Source organism: Meles meles, chromosome 8, assembly GCF_922984935.1.
Source record: "Meles meles chromosome 8, mMelMel3.1 paternal haplotype, whole genome shotgun sequence".
In the NCBI taxonomy this organism is placed as follows: Eukaryota; Metazoa; Chordata; class Mammalia; order Carnivora; family Mustelidae; genus Meles; species Meles meles.
In genome coordinates this window covers 6,722,530-6,748,145 of record NC_060073.1, presented here as the reverse complement: position 1 = coordinate 6,748,145, position 25,616 = coordinate 6,722,530, and the positions used below count along the sequence as shown (strand labels likewise).

The 25,616-nt window shown below is 51.0% G+C and overlaps 1 long non-coding RNA gene and 1 pseudogene across 1 annotated transcript; one reads left to right on the top strand and one right to left on the bottom strand.

Annotated features, from left to right (window-relative positions):
* Positions 1 to 923: 923 nt before the first annotated feature.
* LOC123947999 lies at positions 924 to 4,664 on the top strand. The gene is made up of 2 exons (XR_006819902.1): positions 924 to 1,929; positions 2,103 to 4,664. It is a non-coding gene; the product is annotated as an uncharacterized LOC123947999 (long non-coding RNA).
* Positions 4,665 to 7,452: 2,788 nt separating this feature from the next.
* On the bottom strand, positions 7,453 to 7,534 carry LOC123950104 (annotated as a pseudogene).
* Between the last annotated feature and the right edge of the window lie 18,082 nt (positions 7,535 to 25,616).

The following is a 25,616-nucleotide window of genomic DNA, read 5'->3' as shown; positions in this document are numbered from 1 at the left end:
GGTCCCGATCTCAAGGTCATGGGATCAAAACCTACATCAGGCTCCCTGATCAGGGTGGAGCCAGCTTGAGATTCTCTCTCAAATGATAAAAATCTTAAAAAGCAAACAAACCCGGTTGGAGGTCTGTTCTATGTAAGCAGCCAGCAGGCAGGGCCCCCAGGTCATCAAACCGGGCTCCTTGAGGTCCATCACAGGCTGTAAAGTGCCCTGGACAGAACGCAGGGTTTTGTTTTGTCTCCCTTTTCCCCACCTCCCAGTGCAGAAGTAAAACCGGTTGGATGTCTCCACCCTTTTGGTCTCGTAGCCGTGCAGTTCTGCACTGTTTTCCGCATAAACAAGATTTTGCTCTCACTGTTTTGCAACTACTTATCTCCACTTAGTACATCAAGAAAAACCATCAAGTGGCCTATCCCAGGGCAGAGTTTCCTTGGGAAATACTTCAAACCTTCAGGCCCCTGGTAACAGGGAACAACAAAACCTTAACACATTCCCCACGAGCCACCAAGCAGCAACTTCACGGGCCTCAACGTTTTAATCAACTTGCCCCCAACCATTTCCAGTCCTACGTAAATCACAGCTGCACTTCTCAGGCAGAGACGCTACGGGCGCGCTTCCCCGCGGACAACCCGGGGGGACAGTCCCTGCTGCCCCCAGAAGGGTCCCGAACCCCGCCACGCCGGCCCGCCCCGCCCCCACCCGCGCTCCGCGCCGGCCCGCCCCGCCCCGCCCCCACCCGCGCTCCGCTGCACGCCGCGCCGCTGACGTCATCGGCGCTCACGAGGCCGAGCCGCCGCCCGAGGAGTCACGCGCAGGCGCCCCGCCCCCACCCCGCCACCGCTCGGAGTGATGCGTCCTCTGCAGAGATTCCTCCGCCGCCGCCGCCTGGAATTTTCCAGACTCCCAGCCGGCCCTTCTTTCGGACTTGTGCGGGGCGGGGTGACCTGAGAAGACCCCAGCGTTTCGGGTCGGCGCCCCTCGGGAGTGCGGCCCCAGCCCGCGTCCCGCCCCCTGCCTCCCCCGCCCCCGTTTCAGGGAGTGCTGTTCCCACCCCCTCATCCTCCAAGGAGGAAAAGGGGGCTTCTCCCCCACGGAAATCGCATCCCAAATGTGACCTTGAAATCTTTTCACTGTGTCGCGAAGCACATCCAGGTGGCGGACGCCGGGGAGGCGGAGGAGGGGGGAGACGGGGACCCGCCCGAGGCTCCTTGGGCAGGGTGGGGGAGGGACTTTTTTCCCCCCGTGGCGGTGGAGGAATCGTCCCGTTGAGCAGTGTCCCGAGTGACGCGGCACAAGGCTATAAAAGCAAAAGTTGTGGCCTGTCGGTCAGGAGTTAGCGACAGGGAGGATCGCGGGCTTGGGGTGGTTTTGGAGGGAGGAGGTGGTTAGTTCAGGGCCTCAGGGGTAAAAATGCAGGGGGAGGCCGGGTTGGAGGAGACTGGTGGGGGTTGGGGTACAAGACCAAGGAAGGTTAGAGAAGAAGCTAGAAATTGGGGGAACTGTGGTGAAGAGAGTACGTTGGTAATTTGCACAGTGACTTAGGGGAGGAGGGCCCTTCTGGCTGGGCCTTCGCCTCTTTCTGGGGAAGGGCAACTTAACTAAGCTCTATGAGGGCACCACCGTGTGTGGCTCCAGTGGGCCCCAAGTTCTCCGGTTTGTGGGGGAGGAGGAAGGCAGATAGAAGGAAGAGGAGACAGGATTTTGCCACCGTTGCTGTAGAGGAAGCGGAACTGGGCAGTTGAGACCTGGAGAATGGTCAGGAAGGCAGGCAGTGGGGTGTAGCTGCAGGTGGGCTGGGAGGGCAGACCTTGAACTTGGCAATGCCAGCAGCCCCCTTTTTTTTCCAGAGGGTTGCGACCCCGCCTGGGGATGAGGCCTGGTCTTGTGGAAACTGAACTAGCTTCGCGGGGCTGGCCATTCTGGCCCAGGGTGGTATGTAGTTCTGGTTTGGCCTGGGACGGGGGCTCGGCCACACCCCTTGTTGGAGGTGTGGGTGGTCTCAGGAGTGATAGAGGTGGTGAGGTGCCATCTAAGCGGTTATTGGTGTGGCGCCTGATGTCAGACAGGCTGGGACAGACGAAATTGACCCACACTTTATTTTCCAGGTGGCAGTGTTCCTCTTTGGACTTTTCCTCTAGGTTCGGTGCTAACTTCCGTGAACTCACTCTGGCCCTTCTGTTCTTAACTTTCTCGAGGTTATCCATTCGTTTAAAATAACGGCTTCTGGTAACGTGGTAAGCTTGGGAAAGTTGCCAAAGGCCCTGAGAAATTCGGCTGTGTTGGTAATGTGAAGGGGAAAAAGACCCTCCTTGCTGATACTCTGGGGTGGGGGGGGGGGGTCTCTGCCTGCAGAGATGGGGGGGGTCGGCAGATGGGTACCTTGGAGGGGCCTGAGGCAACGGCACCAGCTTAAGGTTCCAGAATGCCTCATGGACCATGGTTTGTTGCTGTAGTGTTCATCGTGGTGATCAGATGGCACCCAGGAGAACTGGAGCCCCCTGGCCAGTGTGAGTCCTAGCAGTGCAGGAGGGGAGACCCTGAAGGAGAGAGCCCGCCTATATTGATGCCTGCAGATTGAATTTCCAGAGGCTTAGGAGGAAGTTTCTCCAGTGTCCCGTTTCCAGGCCTTGCTCAGGAAGCCCTGTATTCAGGAGGCCGCTTAAGGTTTTCAGATGAGCTTATGGAGGGACTGTCATTAAAAGTGCAAAGCAGATCCATCGGGCCATCCGCAGAAATGATTTGATTGACCCAGGAGCACCAACTTCAGGCCTCTGAATGCCAGCAGGCACCACCCCTCCTCTCCCGCGGTGGAGGTTTTCAGATGCGACATCTTCTAGATCGAGCCTCCAGTCAGAACTGGTTCTGGGCTACGAACTTTGCTTCGAGAAGATTCTTAAGCTGTAGGACGTTCTAAGGTGCCACAACGCAGAGGGATGCCCTGTAGATGAATCATGCAGATGGGAGCCCAGTGACCCTCTCACCCGCCCACCTGCCTGTGCCTTGGTTGGAGGAATTAGTGTGATGGTCTAAGCAGTATTTTGGGAAAATGTTCAGGTTGGAAATGCCTTAAGCGATACTCTAATGAAGCATACTGGCAAATTTGGGGGAGGGGGGTTATTGATGCTCCAGTCTTGGGGATGTAAGTTGGTTGTGGTCAAATTCTGTTAAAAATGGCGGGTGTCGTATGGGCGTTGCAATTGCATTGCAGGTAACTAAGCAAAGGGAATAGTCGGGGTATATTAGTGATAGAGTCCTCTGGGTTTTTTTTTTTAAAGTTTGAGTGTTACCAAGTGGGAGGACCCTGAGGGGTGGGGTGGGGCAAAGCTTGACATTGGTACTGGGAGGAGGAGGGGGTGAGGACTGGGAGAGGGTTGGGTGGGTGAGGTGGGCAATGTGGGTTGAAGGGAATTCTGGCAAAAAGGTCAAGTAGAGCTCTGGGGAATCTAGACAACAGGGCAAAGAAAATTGGTAATATTAGTAAAATAGACTCTTTGGAAGCAAAAACATTGCTTAGAAACTGAAGTCCTTTAGAAATCTAAATGCCGGGAAGGAAGCAAAATTGTTTTGCTCTGCAAGGTGGGGACGAGCACAAACATCGCTTAGAAACTTAAAAGTCCTTTAGAAATCTTAAGTGCAGGAAAAGCAAAATTGTTTTGCTCTGCAAGGTGGGGAAGACTGACAAGCTGTAATTGAATGGGAATTCAACTCAGTTACATGAAGGGGGTAAGAAAACAGCTGATGAATGCCAGCTTCTCTGCCTCTGGCTGTTAACAATGGTTTATGTGAAGGTGAGCGGTCTGTTGGAGCTAGAAATCTTAGGATAAGACTTCAAAAGGCTGCCCAAAATGTACTTAAATTTTAAGTAAGTTTAAAAGTTCGGTGTGCTCTTAAGGTATACTCTTAATGGGTTTATATTCTATTCGCTAAGATTCTGTGATTGAAAATTCTGAGCAAAGTGAAAATGCAGTGACTTTCAGAACTTTCTTATAAACAAATCTCTCCTTTTTGTGGTCTATTAACGGCAGTAAAAATTGTTGCTATTAACCTTAGTTCTTGTAACAACGTTTTTGTGGTCTCTGTAACTGTATATTTGGTAGCAAACAATCCATGTACCCTTGAGAAGGTTGGAGTTCATCGGTTGTATCTTTAATGTGCTTTTTAAGTTGATCGAGTGCTTGAGGGGAAAGTATCAAGTCAAAAGCAATTTGGGAAATAAAATGGGGCGGGGAGGGACTTGGACTTGATGTGGTCTGTTTTCAAAAAATGCAGAGAAAGAGCTGGAAAAACGGTTCATAATTGTTTTCTGAGATGCATCTTGATTTGGTGAGGTAATAACCTGTGGCTTTTGCTCTGTGCCTCTTCTCCAGTTTCACTTAAAATTTAAACTCCCCCATACTTAACTGCCTTTGGGATTTCTGGGTCCTTTTTTAATGTTTAAGAATCTGTTAGTCCAGTTTTTAATTGGTGACTTTGGTACAACGAAATTGGTGTCCTAGGAATTGAAAGCGCATTAGTCATGCGTGTATGGGGAAATACTTCTGGGTGTGTCGGTTCACGTATCCTGTTACCTCCGTCGTAAGAACTAGTCCTGTTGCATCATGTACATGATCACTAACCCGTTTTCTTCCCCCCTCACAGCACAAATAAAGGTTGGAGTTCTAAACTCAGAAATGTTGTATTGCTATGTTATGTGTGTTGACCTTCATCTTGAATGTAAACCAAGCTACCTGTGAAATTGACTGTGTTCTGACTGTAGATTTATGCTGGGATTTGCTCTTGAGCGTTAAGTTATTGAGGTCATGGAGTGTGGTAACCTCAAACAGAACGGGGTGTCCTGAGTGCTCCGCAGCCTGGTGGGTGGCTTTGGGCGCTCTGCTCACCTTAGGGAGTGTCTGATGGTGGCGCAAAATGTGATGCTGAACCTTCGAGTGGTGAAGGTCAGTGTCACGGTCCTGGGGGCTACTTCGTAATATCCTGGAACTTGAACTGGTGAGATTTCCAAATGGCATTGTCAGAAAGGGGGCCTGTCATTCTTTTGTTGAGGGGAAACAGTCTACAATGTGTAATGTTTGTGGTTTTGGGGAGGCTGGAATGGATCTGGGGTGTGGGTCTAAGCCCATCATTCTCTAGTCCTAAAGAGTTTGGTTTGGCTTTGTTGGGTGACGTGAGAGTGGGTTCGGTTGTGTACTATGTGAAGCAGCCAGGGCTATGCAGGGGGCATGAGTAGGGGCTGTTGGAATCTGTTTGCCCCGGGGACTGCCTTGGTGTGTGTACCCTGGGGCGGGGGGAGTAGCTCCCTGCGGGGAGCTGCTGCTGTTGGTGCCTTTACCATCAGGCCCTAAGGTTTTGCCTCACGGGAGACAAACGTTGGGCTCAGAATAGAAACTGCTGCCAAGCCCCTTCAGAGTTTGTTCTGGAGGGAGCCGAAAGGGAAACCTGCCTTTGAAAGGGGAGGCAAGACCTGAACTAGGGCCAGGTGAGCGCTGTGACCTCTGCAAGGGAGAGCAGCTGTGGGACTAGCCTTGGCAGTCCGTGGGTGTGCTGGGCTGCTTGTGGGTCCTCAAGAACCCGGCTGTGTCTGTTACTGAGAACCTGGAGTTGGATGCTGGGGAGGAGGAAGTGGCCTGTTGGGGAGGTCAAGGCTCTGCTGTGAGTGGGGGCTGTGGTGTTCAGATTTGAGGGTCTTTCCCTGCTTGCCACTCTGGTTCCTGATCTGCGTAGAACAATCTAGGCCTCCTTTCTTACTGACCCCTTCTCTCTGCTTTTTTACTCCAGCCCTCCCCCATCCGCCCTGCCCTTTATTCCAAACTGGTTTCTCTTTTTTTATATGATGACAAAACTCTTGCTTCCAGCCTTGAGGGTAACTGCTATAAATGGCCTTCCTAAATGTCACCGTTTCCTAGCAACTGCGCGGGCAGATGAAGAATTTCCATGAGGCTGTACATGTGTGGTGGTGGCCGAGAGCAGGCAGCTGCGGGCTGAGTCCCCTGCCTCATAGCCGCCTTCCAATCCAGGAGCCCCTGAGGTGGCTGGTGAAAGGGGAGGTTTCTACCTGTTCTTTTCTGCCTTTATGCTCTGGGCAGGTGGGCTGGGTTGCAGGTGTGGGTGAGCGCATTGGTGAGTTTCGCTGATAAGTTTGCGTTCTAGAGCATAAAGTGGAGCTTTCACTCTGAGCTCCCACAGGCTGTAGAGGGTACAGTGAAACCCACCAGGTAGAAAACGGTGATCTGGTGCAAAGTAAAAGTAATGGGGCGTAAGGACGACAAGAAGCGTGTTCGGAAGTCCTAGGAAAAAGGACTCCAGCCTGGGAGTAGCTGTGGGTGGAGGCGCCTGGGGGGGGGGGGCGCCCTGGCTGGACAGAGTTGCAGGACTGGCTGGCCCCCCAGAAGGCATGGGACAGAAAGGGCCCCCTCTTCCGCCTTGTCACCTGCCCTTGGTTGGGGTCCTTGACTGTGGCATTAAGGGACTAGTAGGACGTTTCGAACTTCGCCTCTCTGGGTCACTAAGTCTTTGGAGGAAATGGGAACCTCTGGTCTCGGGCGGTGCTCTTTACTGGGCGGTGCTGGTATGAAACGAAGCAGGGCTGCTGGTGTGTTTGCGGCGCTTCCGTGTAGCACGACACACTGATGCGGCCTGGCAGGGGCATGAGGGAGGCAAAGGGAGCAAAACAACCCAAAATAAAAAGATGGGAAGATGTTAAGTCCTGGGGACAGTGGGCTTGACTGGGGGGGGGGGGGGAGGTGTCGTGTGTCCACCCCCCCCCCACTACCTTGTGGCCTGCTCTGCTGCGCCCCCCCTCCTCCGGCCTCGAAGCTCTGTACCGCCTTCCCACTAACTCTCAGCTAAGTTCTCATGTAGAAGAAGGGCTTATCTAGGGGGTTACCAATATAATTGGAAAAAACCCACAAAATTCTCAGTTATCTGTTACTGGCATAGTTGCTTCTAGAGGGTTTTTTTTTCTTCCTCTAGGATATGCTTTTTTTTTTTTTTCCCCACAAAAATGGAATTATACTGTAAACTGTTCTGCAGCTCCTTTCACTTATATAGTGAACATCTTTCCCTGTCTCGAGGCATCTTTTGTGGTGGTGACGGAACCCATTGTGCGGCTCTGTCAGTTGAAACAGTCTCCTTCAGAGGACATGAATTATTTTCTGCTTGTTCTTTGTTTTCTCTCAGGAAGTAAAGCTGTGATGACCGTCCCTGTAGCTCCCACTTCCTCACATCTGGGCTGGTTTCTCGGCATGAATGTATGAAATCACAATGTCCGACATAGGACTTTAGGTTCACTTGTGGTGTAAATATCGCCCTCCTGGGAGGGGTTTCCTAGATCTGTTTTCTCGCTGTTCTCCACTGTTCTCCACAGAACGGGTATCGCCACGGTAATCCTCAGGGGTGTCCAGGCTACTCTACTGGGGCTGGGAGCCTTGTTCGCTGCGGCTGAGGCTCAACATCTGTGTGGATTGGCCATTTGTTTCAATTAGCAATAATCGCACCTCGGATAACCTCATTGGCTACGATACTGCCACTGCGCAAAGCTTGGATTGGCCATTTGTAGTGGTGTGTGTGTGTGTGTGTGTGTGTGGGTGCACACGTATGCACACACGCTTCAGCTTTCTGGTTCATTTTCTGTTGGTGGTTTTGTAAAGGCACTTATGTATTAAAGACATTAATAACCTAGTTTATTGCAAATATTCTTCCTGGTTTGCAGATGGCCTTTCATTTTACTTCCTTAGTTTCAGATAGGAGCTCTTCACGGTTTCTGTACTTGGCGTTGTGCTTGGATCTCTCCCACCCCCGAAGTACCTAAATATTCTCTGTTGTGGTGCTCATGGTTCATTTGTTTTACATTTAAACGTGTACTGCAGCCGGAGTTCATTGTGCTGGTGGGATTGGGGGGCATGGCTGCTGCCTGCTCAGAGCCCCCCAAGCTGCTCCCCGCCCCGTGCCGGCCTCCCTGGGGCTCCTTGACAGCGTGAGTAGCAGAGTCCTGTTGGCCACGAGGGTGGTTGTCCGGATGGGACAGTTCACTGGAGAAGACCGTGGGGACAGGCAGGTATTGTCTCCTGGTGGGGTCCTGGTGGTTGCTTCCCCATGGCTCCCTGTTCCGCCGTTCTGTTTTGAACTTACGGCAACCCCCCCCCTACTGGGGGGGGGGGGCGGCTCAAAAGCAAGTGCATAAAGATAGATCTGGGTTCTACTGACCTGGCTACTGGGCGGCTTTACGAACCAGAACGAGTTACTTAACCCCAACCCCACCCCCCAAGCCCGCTTCCCTCGGGTGAGTGTGACAGGGCGGTAAAGGCACGTGTGTGTGGGGCACAAGGCATTTGCAGTGCTGCCTTCCTCTCTTTCTTGCCCGGGCTCAGCCCCTGGGTCCTGCTCCCTCTCCCTGCCCTCTAGGCACCTGTCCGCCTTGCTCTGAGCCTTTTATGTAACAACCATCAGTGTGCATATTCTGGTCTGTTCTGGTTTTGCCTTTAATTTTGTTTTCATGCACCTCTCCCTGCATCAGCAGGGTTCACAGATACATTGGAAGAGGCTTTTTCTCCGTTAATGCCACATTAGTCGTTAAGTGGCTGCCTTCTGCTCAGGTCATGATCCCAGGGTCCTGGGATGGAGCCCCACATCGGGCTCCCTGCTCGGGGGGGAAGCCTGCTTCTCCCTCTCCCACTCTCCCTGCTTGTGTTCTCCCTCTCTCGCTGTCTCTCTGTCAAGTAAGTGAAATCTGAAGAAGGCCACATGGGCTTCTAGAAGCCTGTGAATGCTCAAACTGTGTCAGTATGTATGTATGTATGTACAGCTGAAGAGGTCCACGACGTCAAAAAAGAGCAAAGGAACAACTGCATTATTTTGTCCCCACGGTGGTGCTGCTGTTGGACGTGTAGTCAAGCCCTAAGTTGTAAGCAGGGTTTTGACTGTTTCAGGTGGCGCCTGCTGTGAGGCTCTCTCTGAATTTCGTGCCCCGTCTGTTCCCCAGAGTGCCGTTGCCTGGTGCGTGAGCGTTCCTGGTTATACAACTCTTGGCAGGCTCAGACACTCTCCAGAAAGCGTACGTTGCCTCCCGTGAGTGTATCCATTTCCCTACACAGTTGCTATTACCAGGTTTTTTGCAGTTTTGTTTATTATAACTTTTTTTTTAAATAGTGGTAAAATACACGTTAACAAAATCTCTCCTAGTTATTTTTAAGTTCAGGGTGCATGGTTCAGTAGAGTTCAGTGTGCTGTTGTGAAACCAATCTCTAGAACTTTCTCATCTTGCAAAACTGAAATTCTGTTAACTCCCCATTCCCTTCTCCCTTTAGCCCCTGGTAACCGGTGTTCTATTTCTCTGTCTCTACGAGCTGGAGTACTCTAGGCACCTTGTGTTAAGTAGAATCACAAAGTATTTCTTTTCGCAACTGGCGTATCTTACTTGGCCAAATATCCTCAGGGCTCACCGGTGTTACAGCAGGTGTCAACATTTTCTTCCTGCTTCGGAGCTGAAACACAGGCGCCGGGCTGGCTCAGTCGCACAACATACAGCTCTTGATCTCGGGGTCGTGAGTTGGAGCCCCGTGTTGGGCATAGAGAGAGTGGAAACGTACTCCATGGTACATAACATTTATCGGTGGGTTAACGCTTGGGGTGCGCCCACCTTTTGGGTTATTGTAAGTAATGGCTCCTGTGAATACGGGTGTACAAATAACCTTTTGAAGCCCTGCGTTCATTTCTTTCAGAGACACACCCAGGCGGGGGATTGCTGCATCATACGGAATTTCTAGTTTGTATTTCTGAGGAGCTGCGGTAGTAACGGCCCCCACTGCACAGCCCCAGCCGTCTGCAAGAATTCGGGTTTTCCACTTTGTTGCAGGCACTTGGTCTCTGTTGTTTGAAATAGCAGCCGTCCCGCTTGGTGTGAAGTGTCTCCTTAGGTTTTGATGTGCGTTTCTGTAATGATTGGTGATGGGAGCATCTTTCTATAGGATTGTTGGCCATCTGAATGTCTTGGTTGGAGAAGTATCTTTCAGGTTCTTTGCCCATTTTTTTTTTAAACTGGGTTGTTACTGTTACTGATTTTAGTTCTTGAAATATTTTAGATATTAACCCGTTATTGGATCTGTGATGTACAAGTATTTTCTCCCATTGCGTAGGTTGCCTTTTGAGTCTGCCGATGGTGTTCTTCGATGCCCAGAGTTTGTAACTTCTGTCCAGTTTATCTTTTTTTACTGTTGTTACCTCTGCTTTTGGTGTCCTGTCCAAGAAATCATTGCCAAGTCCAATGTTAGGAACTGTTTATTTCTACTTTGAGAAGTATTTCCGTATTCTTAATCCCTGTTTTTGAACTTACTGGTTAGTTTATTTTACCACTTGATTTTACTCTCTGCCTTTTCCTCTTTGACCACTTACTGTGTGAAATTCCATATTGAGTTTCATTAACAATCACGAATTCTTCACTTCAGAAGGTAAGCTTTTTGCCAGTTACGACTGTCAAACTTAGTCTGGTTTATTCCTTTTATTGTTGGTGCAAGAAGTATATCACACAAGGACTTTTAAAACATTCATATACCAAGTCTAGTAGGAACTAAGTCTGTTGGTTTTGCTTCTGATTACTTTTTCTTTAGTATCTAAACGTGTATGTACTCCCACGGTTATAATAAGTACTCGTCACCATTTAAGGACTTAGGAATCCAACTTAGGAGTAGATCTAAGTTAATTATAAACTTGAAATGTCAAACTTTTACTGAGTAAATACTATCTTTGTTTTGTTCTAGGTCAATACTAGTGTCTCCACGATCATCCACATAACCTGTTTCTACGGTTTTTAGCCTCCAGTTTCTGTTGTTTCTAATCAAATAACAGCGACTATTGATGACTGTCACTGTTCATTATGTTTTCAAACATATTAAGTGGAGGTTCTGCTATTCCTCTTAAGGCAAGAATATTCTCTCCCTGTTGGAACTCAAGTACACAAAACTGGGTTAATCTTTGGTTCATGACATAACATGGCTCTTTTATTTGCTTCCATGTTTTTAATAATGTAGTAAGACTTCTGGATCTTCTGTTCAGTATGAAAACTGGGACTTTAGACGGTAGCTTCTTCTGCCCATGTGGCCATCCCCCTGCCATCTCCCTTCCTCCCTCTGGGCCAACTTAACCATCATCCTGAATACTGGGTTATCTTTACTTGCTGTCTTTTCGTATAACTCTTAAAAAACAAACAAACAAAAAACTACCGAAGTATGTTTTTTAAGGAAGCTCCAGGCCCTCACAGCCCCTCTGGGACAGCACGACACGCCAGCTCTCCCTCTCTGTGCCGTCTGGGTCTGGGATTGTCCATTTAGCACAAAACAAGAATGGACCCAACAGACTCAAAAGAGTCTTCTCCTGGTGCCCTTTCCCCTAAGCAGGTTGAAAAACAAACTATTCTAGGACAGCAGTCGTGACCTGTGCAAGAAGCAGCATTTAACTGTATCTTGTTGGTTAGTTGGTTTGGTCTGTTGAAATCTCCCCTGGCATCCGTCTGTAGGCATTTCTGATGCTAAGTGGAAAGGACTGGGCTCTGCGCGCACAGTCCGCGTCCTCTCCAGCCTTCTGCTCAGCACTGCCCCCCGCTGCTTTCTTGCCGAGTACATTACGTGCCGCTCTCAGAAGCCACCAAGTGCCAGGAGCACAGGTGGGAACCCGGCTCTAATAGGGTCCTGGAAAGCTCAACACTGGGAATCCGAAGGCCCAGGATCTGGCCTGGCAGCCTTATCTTTGCCCCCTTAGCCTCTGGGGTAATCCGGTGCACTGTCCCCCGACTCCTCTGTTGATGAAACTGTAGTGTGACCAGCTGTCTGTCACTGCAAGGCCCCGCCCCTCCTCGGTGCTGACCTCCCAGGACAAGGCTCTGCTGGTTTTGTTCTGATTTCTTTCAAGGTGTAAAAAATGTTGAAAGTAATAACCTGCATGTGTTAAAAATTCAAACCCTGTGGAGGAGGGAGAGTGACATCTTTCTCTAACCCCCAGGCTCCCTTCCCACAGGGCCAGTACTGTGGCCAAGCCCGGGTAGGTATTTCACTGTGGAGATCCCGCTGTACCATACCCTGTCCTGTCCTTGGGACTGTTCAGTTAGCAGCAGTACCTCGAGGAGCTCGCCGCAGAGCTTTCTCATTGGTCTGCTCTGGGCTTTTGCACATCTGTGTGATGGTCCATGGTCAAATGACCCGTTTCCCTTTTGGGGAACAATTAGATGGTTGCAGCAATTTTTACTGTGTATAAATCTATATTGAGTATCGGTCTGCCTGGTTCTTTGTGTACATGGGCAGCTGGGCCCCTGAGGGAAGCTTTCCTTACAGGAGGATTCTGGGTCACGGCCCGAGTGTCTTTTCTCAACGCGATGGGCACTGCCTGCTTATGGACATGGAGGTTAACTTGTTCCCGTCGACACCTTTACCAACACTGTGTTCTTAAATTTGGTTGTTAAGTGAAAATAGATTTCACTGTAGTTCGGACTTCTGTTTCCATCGGGCTGTGTGCCTGCGGATGGTGAAGGGCATTACATCCTGTAGAAATGACCCCTTTGTCACTTGTACTAAAAATACTTTCCTGTTGTCATTGATTCTGATTTTATGTTTCATGCTAAAAATTGGCTGCTCAGGGTTTCAAATACAGTTATTTATTAACGTTTTTCTTTTGTGGCTTCTGGGCTTTAGGACTCAGGTTGCAAAGGGCCGGTCTTTAGGAAGGGCACCTCAGGCTTCCCCAGCCCGCCAACAGCGGCAGTTCCCGGCAGCCCTGCCCTGACATTTTGGAGCTTATCTCTGCTGGTTGGAAGGCAAATTCAGCATCTCCATGTTTCAGTTCGCACTTTCTGATTCTGCGAAGCTGGACTTTGTTGGCTGAAGTGTACATCTGCTTTGTGCTTCGCTTACGTTCCCACTTCTGAGAAGGCTTTGCTCGAGGACGTTGACCCTTCTGTACTACAAAAGTTTTCAGGTTTGTAGTGTGCCTTTCTTTTTTCCTTTTTTGAGCACAATCGACCCACGACACGTCACCGGTTTCAGGTTGGAGTTTGCCTTTTAAAGGTACATGTTGGATGTTGCTGATGGCTTTAAGTTTCGTCATCAAATCTGTTACTATCACGGTTTCATACTTTGGTGTTAGACTATTTCCCAGTGCTTTCTAGTGCTTTCATTTTTGACATTTGAGATAACTCTTTAATCCATCCAGAAGTCGTCTGTACAGTATGAGGGAAGAATCTAATTATTTAGGATGGCTAGCCGATGTTCCCAGTACCACTCGCTGAATAATGCTTTCTCTACCGATGCAGAATGGCACTTGTCACTCATGGACTAAATACTTTAATATAATCGAATCTATTTCTGAACTTTCTCGTCTTCAGCCATTTTGTCTTTCCTCTGCCAGCCCGATGTTTCCATATGTTCGCTTTACCATCCCTGATGATCATGTCACATGTGATTGTAATACCCGCTGGCTTTCTTTCTGAAGCTGTTCTGGTCCTTACTGGAATTGCGTCACGTTTATCGGTACATTATGATATCGAGACATTCCATTCAGGAACGGGTCTCCCTGCTCATTCAGGATGGGATGATTTTCCTGGAATTTTAGACTTGTGCAAGTTATGTTCATTTATGACATTTGCTTCTAGAAATGTTACATTCTGTGTTGTGGTTCGATACATTTTTCTGTTAAAATTTCTGGGGCGCCTGGGTGGCTCAGTCGGTTAGGCATCTGCCTTCAGCTCAGGTCATGATCCCAGGGTCCTGGGATCAGGCCCCACATGGCAGGCTCCCAGCTCAGCGGAGAGTCTGTTGCTCCCTCTGCCTCTCTGTCTCTCATGAATGAATAGATAAATAAAATCTTAAAAAGTAAAATAAAATTTCTGATTAGGATAGTCCTCACTTCAGCAACACAGGTACTAAAATTGGAACGACACCAAGATCAGCATGGCCCCCATGCAGCGATGACGTGCAAATTGGTGAAGTGTTCCATATTTAAAAAAATAAAGACTTCTGGTTAAGGTAGCATGTAATAAGACTTGTTTTGTCTATATACGTCATTTTGAAAACCAATACGCTGATTATTTACATCTTGGCTGACAGGGCGGGCTCTTGAGTCAGATGACTGCTCCTATGCTGGTCCTGCGTCTTCCTTATCTTCGGTGAGACCATCTCCCTGCCTCAGTTTCTTCGTAAGAAGGGATAATCCTGGTACCCAGTGAGAGATGGGGTGAGGGTGAATGAAATGATGGGAGTATTGTGTGCTTGGGCTCTGCTGACACGGAGTGAGCACTGTTCTGTTGGGGTTTCAGAGTACGCGTCATCTGCTGGTTCTGTCCTCATTGTGAGTTACTTCGTTTTCCGCGCTGCTCTTCTGTCTTGCTCGCCTGGGCTGTCGTCACTCATGAGCCATGAGCAGTGCGGTCTTGTTCCCCCCCAGCCTTCTGGTGGGTTCTGCCAGCAGATGGAGCAGGGTTGGGCTGGCCCCCGGGAGGTGCCGGTGAGCCCCCAGCAGCACGCGTCAGGCTGCTCATTCGTGGTCTTTCCAGTGGCCCTCAGTTGGGGCGATCTGCTGATAAACATTCTGAGTTTTAATATTTGCATATTTTAAGAACTTGAAAATTGCTGGTTTTCTATTTATGGTGGTAGCATGATGTTTCCTTTTAAAAGGAATGTATTTTTCCTCTTTTTAATTGAAATCTCCCACACATACCGTAAAATTCGTGCTTTTGAAGTATATCCTTCAGTGGTTTTTGGTGTACTCCGCCTGTTTGCAACTGTCACTATTACCCGTTTCCAGAACATTTCATCTTCCCAAACGGAAGCCCGGTACCCATGAAGGAGTAACTCCCCATCCCGCCCTCCCGCCGGCCCTGGTGACATTTATTCTACCGTTTGTCTCTCTGGTTTTGCCTGTTCTAGGTTCCTCACGTAAGTGGACTGACTCCTACAATATTTGTCCCCACGTCTCCGTCTTTCTTTGGCATAATGTTCTCAGCGTCCATTCACGTAAGGGCGCCTTGTTCCTTTGTGGGGCGTGGGGCGAGACCGCATTTTGTTTATCCGGTCATCAGTGCGACACTTGGGATGTGTCCGATTTGGGGACTATTATGAATAATGCCGCTGTGAACTTTGTATGAAAACCTGTTTTACATTGTCCTTGGTATGTACCTAGCTGGGTCTGATGGTAACTCTCTGTTTAACTCTCTGAGGAGCTGCCGAACTGTCCTCTGGTGTAGCTGCACCATTTTTCATGCCCGCCCGTAACTTAGGAGGGTTCCAGCTTCTCAGCATCGTCAACACTTTTCGTAACTGGCTTTTTGTGCTTTTTTTAATAGAAGCTCTCCGCCCAGCGTGGGGCTTGAACTCATGCCCCGGACCCATGTGCAGTGGCGTCTCGGGTCAGTTTGGTTTGCGCTCGTTGGCGGCGTGGGGATCTTCGGAGGCGTGTGTACTGACCCTTCGTTCCCTTTTCTGACTGGGTGTTTTCTCGTCCCATTACTGGATTTTAAGAGTTCTTTGTATATTCTGGATACTAGACCCCGATCAGAGAGCTGATTGCCAGGTACGTGTTCCCCTCCTGGGGGTCGTGTTTCTACTTTTCTTCGTGGTGCTCTTTGACATAAGTTTGTATTTTAAAAGTAACTGGATTCAAGGGGAAAAAAGTAGGACGGGCCGTACGGAGATGTGGCGGCCAACGTCCAGGTGTTGGGTGAATGATGAAGGTGTGGGGGCAGAGAACAGAGTGTGACCCGATCCAGCTCTGGTGAGTCCCTCCACGTGCGGTGTCCCCAAGTGTCGCCTGGTGCGGGAACTGGCATCGTCTGGCAGTAGATGGCTTAGGATATTCTCTTTAAGTGCATAATAGATACAGTATTTACGGCTTAGGATATTCTCTTTAAGTGCATAATAGATACAGTATTTACGCAGTTGTCTTTCCTGCATCTTTTTTTTTTTTTTTTCGAACGCGCATCCAGTCTTCCTGCTGCCATGTTCTCACAATTAATTGCATCATGGAATATTGAGCGCGTCGGTGCTTTCTGAGACAAACCGTTCCCAGGCCTGGTGCTTTAGTCTGTCCGCACGGGAATGAATCAGCGGGTTCACTTCACCTTCAGGGCGCGCTCAGGTGTTGGTATCAGGATGTCCCGAAAGGCAGAGGCACCGCCGAGAGCCCAGCTTTGAGCTGGACATCTGGGTTTCTGTTCCCTGCTTTGCCACTTACTAGCACATGACTTTGGCCAAATGTCTTAAATCCTGGAAGCCAGTTTCCTTGATAAGATGGGGACAGAAATCCAGCTGGAACCGAACGTGTGGCTGGTGTGAAGCTGACGGGACCGTGCGTGGCCCCGGGGGCTGGGAGTGAGGGGCACCGCCGTCTCCTGGCCTCGTCGGGATAGAAATACCGTGGGCACGTCCTTGAGCACAGAGTTCTGTAATGCTGCCTGCGGCTGCCACTTCTTTGGAGACGCGGTGGTCTTCGAAAACTCGAATTTCTTCCACAGGCTAGTCCATACTTCTATTTCATCGTAAGCCAGGTGTCCAAGCTTAAATTTTCTAAGAAAATTGCCATTTTCATATGTGTTAATGTGGAGCAGGGTTTTTTTGCATTTTAATCTTTATCAATAGTTTTCCCTTTTAGTTCCTGGTCTTTCTTTATCTGAATCAGACTTGGAAGAAATCTATTTCATTGGCCTTTTCAAAGCAGCAGCTTTAGATAGGACAGGCGGTTCTACTGCCTTCGTGTTGTAATTTGTTAATTCCGCTGCTTTTCTCAGCTGTCGCAGGTTTCGGTACTCTTCCTCCAGAGTCCTGCAGGGGCTAGCTGAATCGGGAGCCTGGGGAAGGCAGGGAGGCCTCCTGCAGTCATGGAGGCTGGGGCGGAGGCAGGCAGTCCTGCACCAGCCCCGCCCAGGCCAGCTCGCCGGCCTGGGGAGGGCCACCTAGAGAAGGGCATGAGCAAAGCCTCTGAACTGTGAGGGGAACTGGCAGGAGCTAGGAGTGCAGTGTGGGGCTTTGCGGGGGGGGGGGGGGGGGGGGGGGGGGGGGTGGGCAGGGTTAGGGAGGATTCATGATGTGCCCCGTAGGGCACTGAAGACTCACCGTCTGTAGTTGGGGAAAGACATTTCCCATGTGCTTTGTTGTTTCAGTTCTGATACATAATTCGAACATAGTTATTTAAGGTTATGCTTTAAAATTTCCAGTAGTTTGGAAGGTTGTGTTTGGTTTTTTTTGTTTTTTTGTTTTATTTTATTTTGTTTTGTTTTAACTATCACAATCCGTTGCTGGCTTAATGAATGGTTACCCAAGGAAGTGCCCTGTGCAGTTTCTGCCTCCCTGAATCTGGGCTCCCTTTCTTCATTGCTTAAGGTCTGATTATTCTTAACAAACGTTCTATGGCATTTGAGGGTGTTCTTGGTCATGGATCAAGATCCCTCTCGATCTTGGTCATGGATCGTCCCTCTCGATGGTATTTGGTCCAATCCAGACCCACTGTATCCCTCTGTAATGCGAAGTGTGATGACATTTTCCCACTTCTGGTTCCCTGACCCTCTCTCGGCCGTCCCCCGGCCCTGCAGATTGCTTACCAGCTCTGTTCTGTGTTCGCTGCAGCGTGTACTACGTGGAGACTCCCGACAGCCCCAGCCACCGCTGCGGTCTGGAGGGCTCAATGCTGGTGCCTCCCCCTCCAGCCTACCCCATACCCAGCCCCCAGCCTGACAGCCGCCTTGTTTACACTTGAATGAAGTGCCTGTGTGTTGGGGAGTTTTCCACTGGTGAATCTGGAAAGTATTTTACATCCAATTTCTGTTTCCTGCTCACAGCCGTGTTCATCGTATGCAGTTGGGACTGGTAATTACTTTGCTTCTTACACTCCTGGTGATGCGCGGTTACCGCTGCTCAACCCACCTGTTCTGCTTGAGGCCCCCATGGGGCGATCCGGGTGTGAGCCTGCACGCACGGGTCCTCGGGGGGGGGGCTTCCGGGGGGGGGCTGGTTCCAGCATTTTGTGATGGTAAATTACAGGGTCACGGACACCTTTGGGCAAATATCCCTTCTACACCTCTAGGCTGCTTAGGCAGCTTCACTCACTCCCCACCTGCGGAAGGGAAGGGGCAGCAGCTGCTGGGTTGTCCGCTCGCTGCCCTGTGTCCTCCAGCGTGCGAAGGGGCCACACTTCCTTTCCCCCCTGCCCTGCCACACAGGTTTTCCCGGGTTTGACTGTGCGTGAGAAGTGCTCCCTGGAAGCCGTTTGAGTTTCGCCAGGGACACGTGTCCCGGTGTGGGTCACTCTCTGGTTGCCTTAAGTACCCGCCTGTGGTTTTGTCACTAACATGTTGACTTCTTTGCTCACCTTACAGAGTGGGTTTTGACTGCCCCCCATTTCTGAGGCCTTTTAAGGCCAGAGCTTTGTTGCTTCGTCAGGTTGGGACTTAGATGGCTGGTTCCCTCTCCTGCTGCAGTAAGTAAGTGCCTGTCCTTTGTGGTGTGTGGGCGGAGGGCGAAGCCTGAAGGGAGGCTGTGACGGGGCGCTAGGAGGTCATGGGGGGGGGCAGGAGGGAGATGGGGTGAGGGGGATGGAAGCCTGGCTCTGAGGCCACCCTGTGGTCCCCAGACCTTGGTGTGTGTGCGCGTGTGTGAGAGTGAATGAATGAGTGAAATGGGGCCAGTTCTGCTTGAGTTCCTCAGGACTAGTACAGAGGACCCTGTTCTCCGCCTCACCGGACGCACCTGTGTGACCCTGAACTGGTTTCAGCCTCTCTGAGCCTCAGCTTCTCCTCTGGACCCTGCTGGGGAGGGACTGCTGAGCTCCTCAGGGCTGACAGGAGGGGTCCAGGGCCCTCCCCCAGGGAGAGGCCAGGCCAGGCCAGGACTCCTGGACGACGACCGCAGAGCCGGTGGGGCGCTTCCACTGGACCCGCCGTGGGCCCACGGGAGGCAGGGCCCGGCCTGGGAGCTGCAGGCGCTGTGCTCAGCAGACTGGGAGGGTGACCCGGGGCAGGTAGACTGGCCAAGGGTCCAGGGTGGGCTCCCTGTTCCTCCTGTCGCCTGGACCCGTCCTCTCGGGAACTCAGTGGTGAGGCAGGTGGGAGTGCCGGGCTTCCGACTCCATCTCCGAGCAGTTCCCAGGAAGGACCCACCGCTGGCAGTGGTGGCGAGACCGAGGGTGGAAGGCGAGACGGGTGGGTGGGCTAGTCTGTGTGGCGTTTGAGCTGGGACAGGGTGCTTGAGGTGTCCCCTAGTTCTTAGATTTCCTGTGCCCATGAAAAACTTGAGATTTTTGTCTTTGATTATAAAAGGAATCTGCACAGAGCTAAAAATTCAAGCCTTGGGAAAGGTTTAAAGTAAAATCCTTGCCCTTACCCATCTCAGCGCTACTACACAGAGGTGGACTCTCAAGTTCCTCAGGATCTTTCTGGAAATTTCCATATACATACAAGGCTTACCGCTGCTGACACTGTCTAGAGTGAGCAGGACCGTAACTTGCGGTTCCGTTTTCCCTCTGAGGTCAGTCATGCAGCGGGGCTGTGCGTCCAGCACCACAGAAAACTGGCCACGGAGCCAAGGGGACGCCCGTCCCCCTGGCTGTACCTTTGAAAAGACAATCAGGAGGAGGGGTGAGCCTGGGGGGGGGGGGTGCGGAGCCGCCGCAGGTGTTTCTTTTACTGGATGCGGCTCATGGCCGCGTCCAGGTTTTGCTTTTCACCTTTGAGTCTGTGGGAAAGCGAGGAGGAAAAAGCAAAAGGCGCTGGTGGTGGCCCGCCTAGCACCGCTGGGCCAGGGTTCGAGTCCCTGCGGCGCCCCTGCTTCCTCCCGGCTCCCTGCTCCAGGCCCTTCCTTCCTCTCCGCGGTCTCCTGCCTCACCCCTTCCCCTTCGGAGGGCCTGGGCCTGGGCCTGGGCACCCAAGGGCTCCAGTGGCTGCAGCCCCTCCCCCTTGCCCTGAGCCTTGTGGAGAAGATGACTTAGTCCCTCTGAGAAAGTAGGGAACTTGGCCCTGAACCCCAAGACTGAGGGGCGCACCTGGAGTGACCACATTCCTCAGGGTGTGCTCCCCAGCTGGCTGCTTCCATCTGAGGCTCCCAGGACCAGCTTCCCGCTGCCCTGCACCTCTGGCCTGGCCCATGGGGTGTGGAGTGGCCCCGGGGGAGCAGAAGGGAGGGGCCTAGGAGCTCACCCTGGGGCAGGAAATGGGGCAGGAGGGGCCAGAATGGGCACTGAGGGGTCTGAGACTGCACTCTCCAGGCGCTTGGGATCTGGAGGATGGATCGATCCTAGGAGACCCCCCGGGTCAGGACCCAGCCGGGGCAGCGTGCAGTGATCTAAGTGAGTTCCGTGCAAGCCCGTAGCAGCTGCCACCTCTGTCTCTGGGATTCCTTCTGCCTCTCCCCCAGCTTTAGCCAGCCTCCCCTGTCCCTCCCCCACATCCCCGGAGAGAGGTTAGAGGCTCCCGATCCAGTTCACTGGCTACCATACGGATGCTCTCTGCACCTGGGAACAGGACTGCCTTGGCTCCAACCTGAGCCCGTGGTTCCCAGGGCCCCCCTGCCCATCACTGCAATAACTTCTTCCTTCAGCAGCCCCCTGTCTCATCAGGAACACTGGAAGCAGAAGGGGAGGTGTGCAAAGTTGGCCCTGCAAGCGGGCCCTTCTTCTAGCCAGGCGGGGGGGGGCTCCCCTATCTCCCGGAATCTGGTTAGAGTTTCAGGTCTTGGTCTCAGCCCAAACTCAGGTCATGTGAGAGGACAAGTCCTCTCTGGAGAGCTGGGCCCCTGTGGGCTGGAGGGGAGACCAAACCTGGACAAGCCTGAGGGAGATGCAGTGTGCAGGGCGGAGGGAGGGGAATCAGGACACGGAAGGGCAGGAAGCTGGTCAGCTTTGGTTGAGAGAGCATCTCTTTTGTTATAGTTGTTAAAGAGAGCACAAGTAGGGAGAGAGGGAGAAGCAGGCTCCCCGCTGAGCAAGGAGTCCACTGCTGGGGCTCAAGCCCAGGACCCTAGGATCATGACCTAAGCCAAAGGCAGACCCTTAACTGACTGATCTTAGGGGACGTTGGGGGGGGGGAGCCTGGCCAGCTCAATCAGTAGAGCATGTGACTCTTGATTTCAGAGTTGTGAGTTCGAGCCCCACAATGAGTGTAGAATTTATTTTTTAAAAATTTAAGATTTATTTTTAAGAAATCTCTATACCCAACATGGGGCTCAAGCTCACAGCCCTGAGATCAAGAGTCATACCCTCCAGAACGGAGCTAGGGGGACACCCCACCCCACCTTAAAAAAAAAAAAAAAAAAGATTTTATTTATTTATTTGACAGAGAGACAGCCGGAGAGGGAACACAAGCAGGGGGAGTGGGAGAGGGAGAAGCAGGCTTCTGCAGAGCAGGGAGCCTGATGCAGGGATCGATCCCAGGACCCCAGGATCATGACCTGAGCCGAAGGCAGACGCTTAACAACTTAGCACCCCAGGTGCCGCCCAAAAAATTTCTTTAAACAAAAAATAAAGGGCCTAGGCTTGGGCCCTTCCAGAAGAGAGTGATGGCTGGTTTGTCGTCATCTGCAGTCCCTCAGCCCCTTGGCAAGTTTTGGTGACAGAAGTCTGCCGTCTGGATCTGGTGTTTCTCCCATAGGCGGTGAACGGAAGCAGCAGGAGGCCATGGTCTTTGTGGGCGACGTGTGTGTCCTGAGAAGCCAGGCCTGGGCACTAAGGTCACAAAGTTCACCAAGTTACCTAGCTGAAAAGCAGCAGATGCATTGGCCAGAAGCTTCGAGACCTGTTGTCCTCCAACATGATCAACCCGCTGCTAGGGACGGACAGGCTTATTACACTGGTGCCTAAGCAAAGACAGGAAGCCCAGGAGTGAATGAGAGAGGAGCCAACATGTGGTGAAGAGCATGGACCTGAGTCTGATCTAACCTGTTTGAGACTCAGTTTCTCCATCTCTAAAAATGGGTCGATGGTCTCTATCTCGCAGGGTTGTGGGGAAAATTAGGGACAAGGTTCATGAACTGCCACATGGAAGGTACTCCAAAGTGGCTATGGACATAAAGGAACTCGGGCTCGGGAAAGGCAAGAGGGAAACAGCTTGGAGTCCGCTGGGAACGGCTTTGCTTGAAAGGCTGAGCAGAGGCAATGGGGAGCTGCAGAAGGAATTTAAGCAGGAGAGACACGTGGTCAGATCCGGGATTTAGCAAGTTGCTGCCTGAGCCAATGGAAGATGGTCCAAAGGTCAGAAAGGAAGAAGCTATTGCAGGATGAGGAGGCCTGGACGGGGCAGGGACAGTGGGGACAGAAGAGGGGAGAGTGCTAAGGTGGGGCTTGTGGCTGGAGGCAAGTTCAAGCCTTGGCTGTCCCCTGCTTCCATTAACCGCTGGTTCTTCTCCATCCTTCTGACCCTGTGGATCCCAGACTCCCACTTCGTTCCCCAGCCTTTCCTGCCTCCATTCCCTGTGTCAGATTTCTGAGTGGGGGCTGAATGTGACCCTACTTGCTTGGCCTTGTGGCCTCTTTCTAATGTGTTGTTTTTTGTTTTTTTTTTTTTTTAATTTAGGGGCGCCTGGGTGGCTCAGTTGGTTAAGCCCCTGCCTTCAGCTCAGGTCATGATCCCAGGGTCCTGGGATTGAGCCGCACATCGGGCTCCCTGCTCTGCAGGAAGCCTGCTTCTCCCTCACCCACTCGCTTGGGTTCCCTCTCTTGCTGTGTCTCTCTCTGTCAAATAAATAAAAACTTTAAAAAAAAGAAGGCAAGATGTAGCTGCCTTTGGTCACCATGGTCTCCCATGACCTCACTGATGTGGGTGACGGGGACCACACCCGGCAGCAGCACGGGGAAGCCCTCATGTCCAGAAGGAAGGAGGTCAGTTGGTCGTAGCCAGGTGCCCCTATAGGACAGGGAGAGCATTTCGGCCTTCTGGGCTCCCACCCACTTAGTCCTGAAAAGGCAGAGACCAGAAGTCTGACCCACCTAAGCCACCGACTAGAGCTCTCTTTCTATGGGTGGGGCTTGTAGACAAGGTGGGCGATGTTGCCCATCTGAAGGCCCCTTACAGAGGAGGACAGGTTGGGTGAGTAGGGGTCTGCCAAGGGTACAGATAATAAGCCCCTTCTCCCTAGGCTTACTCTTCCCATAGCTAAGGACCTGTTTCCGCGGAGTCTGTAGACGGGCAGTGCCAAATGGCCACGCCCTCCAGACTCCAGGTCAAGAGCCTCCCCTTCCCGGAAGCTGAGAGCCAGAGCAAGCGATGTCACCCTGGTACCCCGATGGCGAGCACAGGGCTGGCACTGAGTGGATGTTTGATAAGAATCTGGAATGAATTAAGAAGTGAATGTATAAATGTAGAATCCGAGGCTACAGCTGCTGGGGGTTTTAGGTGACCTTCTGAGGAGGCTCTCTCCCTTCTTTAGGCCAGGGAGACTCAGATTGATTTCTGGAACAAAGGAACAGAGTTCTAAGTGATTTTTGTGCACCTTCATTTTATCCTAATAGCCCTTGGAGGTCAGATGTAGTAGTATCTCTTTTTCCTAGAAACCGAGGTTGGGAGAAGCTGAGCAACTCCAGCCACGTATGGCAAGGCCAAAATCAAACCCAGATCCACTGACTCCTAATCCTGTGTTCTCATTATGCCACGTGTTCTTGACTGAGAAACCACAGGGAGTGCACCCAGGTAGCTCAGCTGGTTAAGTGACTGCCTTCGGCTCGGATCATGATCCCAGGATCCTGGGATCCAGCCCCAAGCCCTGCATCAGGCTTCATGCTCAGCGGGGATCCTGCTTCTCCCTCTCCATCTGCTGCTTCTCCTGCTTGTGTGCTCTGTCAAATAAATAAAATCTTAAATTTAAAAAAAAAAGGAAAGAAAAGGATGCCTGGGTGACTCAGTGGGTTAAAGCTTCTGCTTTCGGCTCAGGCCATGATCTTGGGGTCCTGGGATCAAGCCCCGCATCGGGCTCTCTGCTCAGCAGGGAGCCTACTTCCCCACCCCTCTCTCTCTGCCTGCTTGTGACCTCTCTCTCTCTGTGTGTGTCAAATAAATAAATAAATAAATTTATTTTAAAAAGGAAAGAAACCAAAAGGAAGGATGAGACAGGGAGGCAATGCCACGAACACAGGCCTGCTGGGGGAATCCAAGCACTTGAGTCTTCTCTCTCCTTCATTTTTTTCCACCTGGGAAAGCCCGGTAAGGCATCCAACACTGTTTGCAAGGGCACGAGACAGAGGGCTCAACTTCTGGCCACTCCTGAGGACCTGAGACAGATGCCAGCCTTTGGGAATTTCCCCACAGGTCCTGTTTCCAGGAGGCAAACCACAGGTTAAGGTGGATAGAGGTGCCAGCCGCTCAAGATAAAACATAGTGCATGCTTTGGGGGCTTTGGGATGCTTCTGGGGGTAGCTGGAGCTCCACAAGCTAGCACTCGGCCACACACTCCACCAAGGTAGGGTGACAAGGCAGCCTCAGGTTCTGTGTCTGAAGCAAAGAAACAACCACCTTCCTCTCAGCCACTGGTTTCCAAGGATGGGCGGAAACTCAACAGATGAAAGAACATTCTAGATGGGCAGCAAAGCAGAAGCAAAGGCCAGGAGTCTAGACTAGTGGGTTACAAGGCTGGAGAAGGGCTGGCCTCTGATGTGTCTGCTTCCATCTGTGAGGATCAAGTGAGTTGTCTGAAGAGTTATGAAGGGGCGCCTGGGTGGCTCAGTGGGTTAAAGCCTCTGCCTTCGGCTCAGGTCATGATCCCAGGGTCCTGGGATCGAGCCCCACATCGGGCTCTCTGCTCAGCGGGGAGCCTGCTTCCTCCTCTCTCTCTGCCTGCCTCTCTGCCTACTTGTGATCTCTGTCTGTCAAATAAATAAATAAAATCTTTAAAAAGTTATGAAAAAATGTTTGGCTCACAAGTCTAACTCAGCATGGTATATCTATTTTATTTATTAACAATAATTTGTTTTGCTGATTCTGTGCCAGACATCGTTCTAAATGCTTTATAGATATATTGACTTGCTCATTTCTCATGTGAGTAGGTTCTATTCCTATTCTGAGGTAAAGATTATGTGACTTGCCCATGGACATAGATAGTAAACCATAGATCTGGGATCTAAATTCAATCTTGTTCCAAAGTCTGAACCATTATACCAGCTCAAGATCAGAAGTTTTCAATATATTTTTTTTAATAAGCTCAGTAGGTTTTGGTTTTTTAAAGATTTTTATTCATTTGAGAGAGAGACAAAGAACGCACACAACCAGCAGGAGAGGCAGAGGGAGGGTCAGAGGGAGAGGGAAAAGCAAACTCCCCACTGAGCTGGGAGCCCAACCCCAGGACCCTGAGATCAGGACCTTAGGCAAAGGCAGACACTTAACCATCTGATCCACCCATGTGCCCCCAAAAGTTCTCAATATTTAAAAGTCTATCTTGGGGCACCCTGGTGGCTCAGTTATTAAGCGTCTCCATTCAGCTCAGGTCATGACCTCAAGGTTCTGGGATGCAGGCCTGCATTGGGCTCCCTCCTCAGCAGGAAGCCTGCTTCTCCCTCTCCCACCCCACACCCTTGCTTGTGTTCTTAACTCTCTGTCAAGTATATAAATTGTTTTAAAAATCTTAAAAAAGTTTTCCTGGTTTTGGTTTTATGCACATAACACCATGCTAAGGAAG